The following is a 12,577-nucleotide window of genomic DNA, read 5'->3' on the forward strand; positions in this document are numbered from 1 at the left end:
CTGCCCCACCTATAGCTGGTCCACCACTGGTGCCAGGTGACCACACACTGGGTTGCGCTTTTCATTTCATTTTGATTGGAAAGTCAGATATACAGAGAGGATGAAGAAAGACAGAGAAGATCTTCCCTCCACTGTTCACTCCCCAAGTATCCGCAATAGCCAGAGCTGTGCCGATCCAAAGTCAGGAGCCCAGAACCTCTTCTGGGTCTCCCACGTGGTTGCAGGATCCCAAGGCTTTGGGTCATCCTTGACTGCTTTCCCACCAGCAGGAAGCTGGATGGGAAGTGGAGCTGCCAGGATTAGAACCAGTGCCCATATGGGATCCCTGCTGGTGCAAGGTGAGGACTTCAGCTGCTAGGTTACAGCGCCGGGCTTGGGTTGTGCTTTTCAAACTTTGCCGATTCCCAGCCAACAAGGCAAGGTTTATTGTTTATCTTGCACAGTATTTCCTGGTTCACACTTTCTCTGCGGTTGCAGCAGAGACCCACCAGACTGCTTTCATGGCCCGGCACACAGTTTACATCCTGCGGTTTTCAACTCATTAGACCAGACTATGTGACAACACTCAGAAAACTGTGAAAATTCAGTAATTAGCCTGATCCCATGCGCGTTTAGAGGGCTTGCTCAGTTGGCCCCTAGGGAAAGTCTGCTTTTTAATTTTTACCCATCTTCCCCCGAGAAGAACTTCATTCCAGCATTGATTTTATTCTAGGTTGTGGCATCAGCTCTCAGTCTAATGAGCTGAAAGTCCCAAGGGGTCAAGCGGCTGAGCATGGGCTGAGGAAGAGAAGAGCCGGCCCCCAGGCAGGCCAGCGGCAGGCAGGGGACACTCCTGCGGCCTCACCCAGCTCCTTGCTCTGCTGAGTCCTACAGCGTGGCTGCCCCACATGTCAGAGTGGCCAACTGCAAAGTCTGGGAGGGCAGAGGGCTTGGCTGTTCCTCCAGTCCACTTGGGTGTTGGGCCCCAGGTGGGGTAGACCAGGGGCTACTGCTTCCTACCGAGGGTGTATGGTGTCATCCGAGTTTGTTCCAGCATGTCAAACTCTAGGGAGTAAGAGACCTCAGCTCCCGAGCTGCCCTGAGTCTGGGCAGTCCACACGACGCCAAGTCTCCCAGGCTGCTGGAGCTAGGGTCACCAGCAGCAGATGTGTTCACCTGGGTTTCCACTGCCATCGTCATTGATGAACTTGAGTGAAAAGGATCGTGCAGCCAAAGGGAGATCCGTTTTACCCCTAAAATCTGACATCTTAGTGCACACAGTCTATAACTGCCAAAAAGGTAAGGAGACAGGGATCATCCCATGATGCTCTAAAATCCCCATTAACACGGAGATACAAGACGGCTGTGTGGGCTCCAGTGGTACTCAAAATCACACAGCTTAGGCACGGGTGATGGAGTTACCCTCTGGGGTTCCATCTCCACCCAAGGAGAAACTGTTCCACAAGGACAGGAAGTGGGCTGGACTGCCATTCCCCAGCCACAGTGCCTGGCTTGGAGAACACGTGCACCAAACCTCTGTGGGCTGAACACCACCTGGTGCGTAAACAGGAAGCAAGTCCAACGTGCTGAGAAGGAAGGAGAGTTGTCTCCGAGAAGATGAGATCAGAAACAACAGTCAGGGGCCCTGAGGAGCCCCTGGACCAGGACCGAGATCTGAAGGGTCCAAGGGACCGCCCGGGAGCGCTGGTGCAGAGTGCTGCATCTATACCGACCCTCAATAGACAGCGCTGCACGACATGGAGCCGCAGGACCAGCTGGCTTTCCGGCTCGCCTCCACTGCCTCTGCAGAGCCCTGAATAGCTGCAATCAGCACAAGCATTTTCTGAACATTAGCGACATATTGAACCCAGCTCCAAACACAAGATGAGCCTCAGTGACTCCCCATCAAGCAAACCCCAACAGGCCCGAGAATGCCATCAAATAAAGACTCTATACCTTAACATCAAAAGACAAACACAGGCGTGACCAGAGGTTAAGCGCCTTGCTCCCGCGAAGAAAGGGCACTAGCGCCCTCCAGTTTTAACCCTTGATTTTATTGCCGCAACACTGTCAGAGGTGTCACCCTGGGGCCTGGCACAGTTGCATGCAGCAAACGCCGATCGAGCATGAAAAGTGTGCTCATTTAGCCTTTTAAACGCCTGGCTCCCGCTAGGAGCTGCCTGTGTCCCTCGCACCGGCTCACCGCTGTGTGGGACTAATGAGAAGCCTGGTCCCCTATGAAGGCTTTTCATTGTAGGCCCCCCCTGAACATGAATATGATCAAAGTGCTTCCGAGAGGCCAGGGCCATGGTTGACACTAAAGCAATAGCTGATCAAGAAGCACATGCAGGAGAAAAGAGCTTTTAAAACAAATTAAACAAAAAAGGCCTGAGCTCATCATTTACACGGAAGGATGAATCTTAACCAGGCTCCTGTGCAACGCAGGGTTGATTAACGAAAGGACGGAGATGCAGAGTGCAAGAGGGCGGGCCGTCCACGTGGCTTCATCCTGCCACAGCATTGCGAACTGTGTTGACAACAGCACTTGTTTGTGTCTCACCCACTAGACTTCATGTGGTTTCAGATTGGTAAATCATGTGTGCTGATATCAAACATATTAAGTAGATAGAGCAGCATTTTTTAATTTGAAAGCCAGAGACAAATAAAAGAAAAAAACCCATCATCTAGTTCACTTCCCAAATGCCTGCAAAGTTGGAGTACATTCTAGCGCTCCCAGACAGCTAGCAGGGACCTCAAAACATCACCTCTGCCCCTGAAGATGCCAGAACATCACCCCTGCCTGTTTCTGAAGGTGCCAGGACATCACCTCCTGCCTCGGTAGGTGCACATTAGCAGGAAGCTGGACTCGTACTTAGCCTGGCCTCCTTGGATGTCAGAGGTTTCTTGTGAGCCTCAACCTCGAACACTCTCCTTCCTTCCTTCCCTATTCCTAAAACTCAGTGCCCTCTCTCCACTAGCCATGTGCCTTCAGCCAGGTGGAATGACCATCTGCAACCTCCATCTGATGGCAATGAGAAGGAAGGGAAGACCTAGAAGAGGCAGTGGCACCAGCAGGAATCAACATTGGGAACCGTGGCCGTGACATGGGTTGCCCAGCCTCCCCTTCAACTAAGCAATGACATCCTCCACCTGCAGCTGAACAATGTCCACTCGACTTCACCCAAACACAGCAGGGTCATTGTGACAACATCTCAGTTTAGAACATCACTGGCCAAGAGCATCCCATCCACAAACACATACAAAGCCACTTTAGTTAGGTGGCTGGCTGACTGGCCATGCAAGCCCCCACAGCCAGACGGGGTGGCTCTCTCCGCTTGCCACCAGTGTGCCCCCAGGCACCAGGTCAGCACCTGAGCAGCAGCACCATCACTACTGACCTGTGCCCACAGGTGTCCTGGCACTAGGCTGCTTTCACCACAGGATCTCATTGCCAAAGAAGCAGTCCCTGGTTCAGACCCTGTGTGCCAGGCTTCCAGGGCACCTGGGCAGCACACCACACCACACACACACACACACACACACACACACACGCCATGCAGCTAGGTTCCCTCAGAGACTTCATCTCTCCTGGAAGATGCTAACCAGACCCCGCCGGGAATGAAGGCCTTACAGTGTAGCCCGTGTCCACATAAACACGAAGACCTGGTGACCTTGCTCATGCAGCATTAAGTAAACTCACCAATCTCCCTGTCTACATGGGAATCTAAGGCTACCTCTCCCTTAAGCACAGCTCTTCACTACGTGACAACTTTTGACACACAATGTTTCCACTTTGAATGTCTCAGAATTCACTGATACTTGTTTCTTTGAACTCACAGCTCTTTAGACAATAGCTTAATTTCCAAGAAGTAAAGTTTTGGTGCTACCTTGTGGTACACCAGGTTAAACAGCTGCCTACAGTGTCAGCATCCCATAGGAGAACTGGTTCAAATCCCCACTGCTCTACTTCTGATCCAGCTCCCAGTTAATGCGCCTGGGAGAGCAGCTGCTGTTAGCTGGGTTATCTTTTCCGAGTTTTAACAACGGTTCATGCTTTCTGCTTTCATGTTAGGGAATTGTTCACAAATATGAGTATAGATACAAAGCATTACATTAGGGCATGGCACTGTGGCACAGTGAGAGATCTGCAAGTGCCAGGCTCATGGCTGCAGCCCTGCTCTGGGCACCGGGGAGTGAAGCTCTGCAAGTGCCAGGCTCCCGGCTGCAGCCCTGTGGGCACCGGGGGAGTGAAGCTCTGTAAGTGCCAGGCTCCCGGCTGCAGCCCTGTGGGCACCGGGGAGTGAAGCTCTGCAAGTGCCAGGCTCCCGGCTGCAGCCCTGTGGGCACCGGGGAGTGAAGCTCTGCAAGTGCCAGGCTCCCAGCTGCAGCCCTGTGGGCACCGGGGCGTGAAGCTCTGCAAGTGCCAGGCTCCCGGCTGCAGCCCTGTGGCCACCGGGGAGTGAAGCTCTGCAAGTGCCAGGCTCCCGGCTGCAGCCCTGCTCTGGGCACCGGGGAGTGAAGGTGATGGCTCTCACACTGCCACTGCTCTCGCAAACAAATAAGCAGACGTTATAGAAGATCAACACGCATACTCAAGTTCTAGAACGCCTATCCTACACAATAAAGGCACAGCATCTTTGATAGAACACAGTATTTCATTTTTGAAAGAAAGCCAAATACTTACAGTTACTCAAGTAATATTATTACTTGACCAGCATAAAAATCCATATGCATTTATTTATTGGATCATACAGAACACAAAACACGCAGAGCAATCAAAGAACCGTCTCGGAAGCACTCGGTTCTCACTTTGCTCCCAAGGTAGCCGATGGGGACTTACGGTGAGCCCCATCCGCTCACCTTTTATGTAGATCTGTAGAGCTGTACCTCCATCAAAAGGAAGGAATCTGTCATTATTTAACGGTACTTCAATGAGAAGATCAGGCTGTTTCTTCCTACCAAGGATGCTGCCACAAACACTCTTATACACATCTAGGTATTCCTTTACAGTAAGTTCACAAAAAATACTCGTGTGTGTGTGTGTGTGTGTGTGTGTGTGTGTGTGTGTGTGTGTGTGTGTGTGTTGGCTACAAGTGACAGCAAACTCAGGCCAGACCAAGAGAGGCAAAGGAAAAAAATTGGGCTAGCTTGGCTCAAGCTCCGGGGTAAAAACTGAGGTCAGATTTGATCCAATAGACCCAATTTCATTTTTTTTTCTTTTAAGATTTATTTTCATTGGAAAGTCAGATTTTACAGAAGAAAGACAGAAAGATATTCAGACCCGCTTTCCTCCTGTATTCCTCTGTTGCCTTCCATAGATCTCACTTCCTCCTAAGGGGATGGATTTCATTGATCCCGGTTAGCTGCCAGTGGTTTCCAGGGCAACGCACTTCCCCATCTACCTGCAGCAAGCAAGCAGAGGGAACTCACCCTGACTTCTCCCTGCCTAGCTGTGGTCCTCCATCCTCAGAGCCAGAGGGTGGGCCGACCAGCTCAGGCCAGGGATGTCTTCTGTAACTCTGTAGGTGCAGCCAGCCCACCTGGAAGTGCCCTGACCCCAGCCAGAAACTGTGGGTGGGCGGTCGGGACACAGAGCACATCATTCACTTAGCTGGACCCCAGCGAGCCTCCTTGCAGCGTGGCGAATGCGAGCCTAGACCAACCCCAAGGGACCACAGCGGCTACTTCCTGATACCAATGACCAGATTCTCCATCGTGTGTTTCAGCTGCTACTGCCCTTATACTGGCACACACTTTTTCACATTTCTTTGGCCTTGGTCCTTTCCTATGAATCAGTAGCATGCTATTTAACTTCATGGCATTGTTAATTTCTTTTTTCTTCCTGTTATTGATCTTGTTTTGTGGCTTTTCATTTAAGGGGATGTATAATAACTGTGTGCTGAAAACTATCATATCTAGTAGCATGTATTTCACTTTGCAGCATTGTAAATTTCTATTTTTCTTCCTGTTGTTGATTTTGTATTGTGGCTTTCCATTGGACTCCCCATGAAACTGTTTACTGTATCTTGACAATAGGATGCTGGACTCTCTGCCACTGTCCATGACCGCAATGATGGACATGTGACTGCTTATGAAGAACTATACTATAGTAATAATATAGGGGAATTCAGTGGGGGGGGAGGAGGTAAGGAAAACCCCAGGGCCAATGGAACTGCATCATTATATAAGAACAAGAAGAAAGAAACCACAGTAGGAAAATGTGTGACATTAGTCTAGACAATGATATTTTAGATTAGATCTTAGAGATGACAATGAAAGCACACCAAATTGCACAGTTTCTGTGCATCCATGGAAAGAACAAGGTAAAAACACAACATATGGAGTGGGAGAAAATCCTTGTCAGCCATACATCTGATATGGAGGTAATATCCAAAATATGTAAGAAATACAACCTGAATAATAAGGAAAAAATTTAAAATGAGCAACGAATATAAAGAGATTTCTCAAAAGAAGAAACACAAACGGCTGAGAGGCATGAAAAAAGTCCAAACAGCCAATCGCTAGGAAAGTGCAAATTAACATCACAATTCGACGTATCCCACCCATATTAGCCTATTATCAAAAATACCACAATGGCAAGGATATGGAGGGATTAAATCCTTGTGCTACTGATGGGAGTGCAAAGCAGCACAAACGGTCTGGAAAACTCCCTAGAGGCGGCGAGGCTAGCATCTGCCCGGCGACTTGAAATCAGCTTGGGGAAGATGTGTGGGCACACGACACACAATGAGCAAGTCGCAAGATCAACCTCGGTGCCCACTGATAGACAAGAAGACGAGGAGCATATGGACGCAGTGGAACAGCACTGAGGCTTAGAGGGATGCAATCCCGCCACCGGCGACAGCCTGGATGGATTCAGTAGCATCGTGCTAAGGGGAATATGCATGCACGCAAAGACAAACACAGAGGCAGATTTCTAATCAAATTCACAGAAACCGAAGGTAGAATGATGATTACAGAAAGTCTTTTACAAGTCTGGCAGATGGGAGACCTCTCTGTCTCTCTGTAAATCTTCCAGTAAAAATAAATTCATCTGTTTAAAAAAATCATTTAAAAGCCTCCGAGAGAAGGCATTGGACCATGGGCTCTGAATTTTGGTATTCCATTGCACAGAATATCACATAATAGAGTGCAATACATTTCACTCTTCCCAGGAGAGCACATCTAAATGCATTCATCACCAAAGAAGAAGTGTATTGGAGGTAATTGGCATTGTTAAAATGTCCATACCGACCCAATAGGTCAATAAGCTTAATTGAAGTATTCCAATTTGTGTTCACAAATCACACTATCAGATTGTAATTGTCTGCTATGGGTACAAAGTGTCAATATGCAATAATATTTTCTAAACAGAACCGGTAACAGGCAACAATGTAAATTCATCACACAGCATGGTGCTGATGGGGGAAAGGTGCTGTATGATTCTATGCACATTTGCATAAAGTTCAAAACCAAGCAAAACTTAGTGCAGGTGCTTGGAGTGTAGTTAAGTGTCCACCTGGGATAATCACATGTGTATTGGAGCGTCCGGCTCAAATCTCAGCTTTGTACTCAAGTGGATCCAGGAAGGCAGGAGGTGAGTGTTCAGGACCTGGGCCCCTGCCACCCACACAGGAGAGTCAGGTGGAATCCCAGCACACCTCAATCCATGGACTGTGGCCATTAGAACACTGAGTCTGTCGCCTCACTTACAGAGAGGACACCACCACCACCACCGCTCTCTGGGACCACATCTGGCCTCAGAACTCCTCAGGGGCGTCTGGATGGCCATGCCACTGCAAACGCTAACTGCTCCTCACTGCAAATTCCATCTGGGAAAGAAGAGGAAGGGGGGAGGTGACCACAGCTCTGCTCACTCAAAAGGCAATCTCGGGTTGCCAAGGAGCCCTGTAAGAAAGCAGGGTCAGCCCCAGGCCAAACCTGGGGAACCCCAAATCCACACCTGTATATGCAGAAACTCACCTCCCTTTCAATGTGTGGTAGGCTCTTAGCAGCGCTGAGCCAGCCGACAGCTGCTCAAATCGTTGATGCTAACTTGAGAAACCTGTTATGAGTTCCACACTTCTGTGACAGCAAGGCTGTCACATGCAGGCACTTACCAGGCCCAGAGTCAGCGGCATTTCCCAGTCTCCTGGGGAACCACGGTGAGACCGATGAAATGAAGACATCTGGTCGCCTTGTGACATGTGCCACCGAGTGCACGCAGCTGCGATGGACACATCTGCTCGCCCCCCGCTGTTCTGTGGGCTCTCTCTACAGGGACAATATTTTTGTCATCTGATCTACATCTTCATATCGCCATGGCTTTCCTCACTTGCTGTGCTGGTCTGAGAGCAGCCAGGCTGGTGATAGTTGGCAGCCAAGGCAGTACACAGTGCCAGGCAGGGCCACGCCCCTCGGCTGCTGGCTCTAGCTCATGGACCTTGTCCTGCAATGCCCAGTCCCCGTTACACTGGCCACTGAGCCCTCTCTGTGCAACCTGCTGGGCAGACGTGACTGTGTAGCAATCACCTTAGAGTCTAGCACCGCTGACCCTCGTGTATTCTCACAGCACGTGGGGTTCCCATGGAAACAAGGCCTGTCTATACCAAGACCTGAGGTCCGTGCTGACACAGGTGAGTGCAGGGCCACACGCTGAGCAGCCAGGGCACTTGCTAGGCAAGGTCATACCAGGAAAGCAGACAAAGCACTAGCAGGATGAAATCTCAACAGAATCATCAGGTGGGAAGAAATAGGCCACACGTGAAAGGCTGGGACAGGTAGCTTTAAGGCTGAATAAAAAAGGAGAGCTGATCAAAAGCAGGTGAACGGAGTTTGCGGGCAACAAAACTGGGTGGGGTGGGAGTGTGAAAGGTGGGCAGCAAGATTCCCACCCCACAAGTCCGCCGTGAGCTGCCCAGGGTGGGGGTTTTCAAATCCCTGGACCAGCAGGATGACACGCCAAAAATACAGATTCTGCAAGCAAGATCTTCCTCGCTGATCCTGAACATCTGGTCGCTGAATCTTGCAGAAGGGCAGATTAGAGGCAGGGCCAGGCAAGCCCCTGCAGCAGAGCTGGTGGGAGGATTTGTCAGAAGGATGGAAGGCGGCCAAGCTGGCCATCTGATCTCCGAGCCCATGGTACAGATGCAGGCTCCCGTGAGCACGCAGAGCACACACACTGAGCTGTGTGTTACAGAGGCTGTGTGTCCTCAGACTGTGAGGACAGCACGACGGAGGCCTGAATGCTGAGCCCGAGCCAGCTTCAGCAAGGCACTGGCCATCTCACACTGGAGTTTACACTGTGCATCTTGAGGACACTGCAGGTGGGAAATGGCTCCCTAAACTCCGCACGTGGCAGTCAGCAGACCACCCCCCTCACCGGGTTCCAGGACCCATCAGGCAACAGCTGTGCAGACATGGCTCCTAACTTTGGTGTTTCATGATAAACCTTTGGTAGGAACAAAGGCAGACCTAAACTCCACTTATCACTGCATTTCTGTAACAATAAAAGACAAATAAAAACAAAGAAGAGACACAGCACTAGCAAAAAAAAAAAAAAAATAGAAACCTCCCGTTGTCACCTCTCCCAACTCGCCTTCAAGTTGGACACAGGCTGTGATGTTTCACCGTAGCAGCTCAGCTCAGGCTGCACCTGTGTCCATGCGCCAGCACCTGCCAATGGTGGGGACAGCTCCTGCGACCTCAGGCTTCACTCACCAGCTCTGACGGTGCAGCTTGAGGACAGCTGAGCCACGCTGTACTTCCCTCCCTCCCTGTACCACTGCAGACAGCCAACACGAGGCACAATGCAGGACCACAGGGGCACTCCAAGCTCATACCCACAACCCGGTCCCTGGATTCAGCTCTACACCCAGCCCAGAGCATGGGACACACCCAGAAATGGCAACACTAAGTGGTGTCTAGTGGGGGAGAAGGACTGAAGCTACAGGGGAGAACGCAGAAGCCGAGGCCAAAGGCTAACATCCCAGGGCTCCCCGTCAGCATCCCTGCAAAGACATGGCGAGTGACTTCTCGGAGAGCCTCCACTCGCGTGCAGAACCAGAGGTCAGGATGCCAACGCCACACTGTTTGAGGCTAGGAGTCATGTGATAGGCAGGGATGTTTACTTATTTGAAAAGCAGAGACAAAAAAGACCAACTTCCCATCTGCTAGCTCACTCCTCCAAATGCATGCTATCGCCAGGAATGGGCCAGGCCAAAGCCAGGAGCCAGGAACTCTATCCAAGTCTTCCAAGTCACTTGAGCTGGAATTAAAAGCAGAGCCAGGGGTCCAGCGTAGTAGCCTAGCAGCTAAAGTCCTCATCTCGCAAACACCGGAATCCCATACAGGTGCCAGTTCTAATCTCGGCAGCCCAGCTTCCCATCAGCTCCTTGTTTGTGACCTGGGAAAGCAGCTGAGGATGGCCCAAAGCTTTGGGACCTTGTACCCACATGGGAGACTCAGAAGAGGCTCCTGGCTCCAGGCTCCTGGCTTCGATCAGCTCAACTCCAGCCATTGCAGCCATTTGGGGAGTGAATCAGCAGACAGATCTTCCTCTGTGTCTATACTCCTCTTGTATATCTAACTGTTCAATAAAAAAAATAATAAATCTTTAGAAAAAAAAAAGCACAGCCAGGATTTGAACCCAAGTTTTCCAAACGAGACACAGGCATTGCAAGCAGCATCTTAACCACTCTGCCCAACACGGACCACAAGGTGTTTGTGAAGCAACTGACAGAGGGCCACACGCCCAACAATGTGTGATACAGGAAACAAGAGCATAAGGAGCCCCCAGATGGAGCCCACACCCCTGCACGCATGCCTTGTAAAGGACAAACAGCCCATGATCCAAGGGTCTTCCCCTTTATGGACAAGAACGCTTACAAATACTGTGAAGTTCCCCATTTCCTGGAGGCTAGTCTTTGCTATGGAGGCCTGACATGGGAATTCCGGCATCGGTCCCCATCTAGACACGCAAGAATGCGGATGAACCATAGCATTTTTTCAGAAGAGGGTTTTGCCAGTGAAGTCAGTAGCAAGAGACCAAGCCATGCTTCATGCCAACGTCGACTGCTTTGACCCCTAGGCCACATGTCAGGAGTCTGAGGTTAGCACTGTAACTGGAAGCCAAATACATCCATGGCTAAGTCCCCATTGAGAAATATCTGATAGTTATTCACATCCCCACGATACTCAACTCTACCACCACTGGCCAAGGCCAGGAGGCCACTGGCAAAACCACCTCAACCAAGACAGAACTGCTCCCACCATGCCATGCTGCGGATACTAAGTGAGGGTGCAACAGGAAGCCCGAGCAGGTGAGGGCTGAAGAATAGAAACCCGAGGGAAGAGTAAGGAACACAGGCTATTGAGTCTGCAGATACACAAGGAGCAACTGTCGGCAGCCACTACAGTCAAGACTCACCTGGTTTCTCCCGCGGGGACAGAGCCCAGGGAAATGCCACAGGTCCATGAATCATCTGCACCCACGCTTGGCAGGAAACTCCTAATAATTTATACATTCCATCTGGATGCAACTGAAAAGATTAATTAACACAGACACCAACTAATGCCAGTGATGAATGGATGTGGGTCTTAAAAATGAGGCCGACAGGGACCCAACCCTCCTTATGCCCAGACAGACACAAGTTCTCCTTTGCCATAGCCTCTAATCTGATGCCATGAAAGGCAACCCCCTTGTTGAGTAAATGACTGAAACTCAACTCCAAGATCAACGACTCACTGTAAAATGTCACTTATGTCTGTGTATGATCACCTTCGCCTTCTGAAGAACCAAGAACATAAAGAAATTTTTGAAAGAAGGAAAGGCCATCTGGTCTACCCTGGTTACCATTTGTGGCTGATGGTCGTGAACATTAGTAAGTGTGCATAAAGGCACACAAACCTTGAGACTCCTAAGTCCTTCACTAGACATTCCAGATTGGCCAAGTCTTGCCAAGCCACAAAGCTGAGCAAGTAATTAGCCAGTAAATCCCTCTGAAAACTGGATTTAATCAAAATAAAAGTTGAGCTTCGGCACAGACTGTAATGACCTTTTCCAGTTCCCTTTCCATGCCATGTCCAATTCCCATCGCCCTTTGAAGGCAAAGTCACCTTTGTACACAGGATCTGCAGACGGAAACCTGAAAGCAGATGAACAGAACTCTAGCTGTGCCCTTGCAGGATGAGCCCAAGTCCTGCAGCCCTGAACACCTGGCCACCCCATCCAGTCACAGGCACCTTGCCTGGCACAGTGACCTGTCCACCCACCTGGGCACAGCACAGTGACCTGTCCACCCCACCTGGGCACAGGTACCTTGTCTGGCACAGTGCCTTTTGCCTGTTTTGACTTCCATTCGAGTGTTTTTGTAAACAGCAGACAACTTATTGCAGCTTCTATGGAAGATGAGTCTTTGTGACCTGCAGGACACTATATCACTCGTAACCACGGTTGACTTCGTCTTAGCTCATTAGCCAAGTAACTAAACCAAGTGTTGCCAGTTTTCTTGTTCCATAAGCACTCTTTTATCTCACCAGACCCAAGCTTTCGTCACTCATCCCCTACATACCAGAGAACTCTGAAATGCATCATGTC

At 50.2% G+C, this 12,577-nt stretch overlaps 1 long non-coding RNA gene across 1 annotated transcript in view; it reads right to left on the bottom strand.

The window, feature by feature from the left end:
* Positions 1-12,577, bottom strand: part of LOC121155499 — a 142,610-nt gene that overhangs the window by 114,132 nt on the left and 15,901 nt on the right. The window lies entirely within an intron of this gene.

The sequence above is a fragment of the Ochotona curzoniae genome, unplaced genomic scaffold (assembly GCF_017591425.1).
Source record: "Ochotona curzoniae isolate NIBS_2020 unplaced genomic scaffold, NIBS_Ocur_1.0 contig_2927, whole genome shotgun sequence".
Taxonomy (NCBI): Eukaryota; Metazoa; Chordata; class Mammalia; order Lagomorpha; family Ochotonidae; genus Ochotona; species Ochotona curzoniae.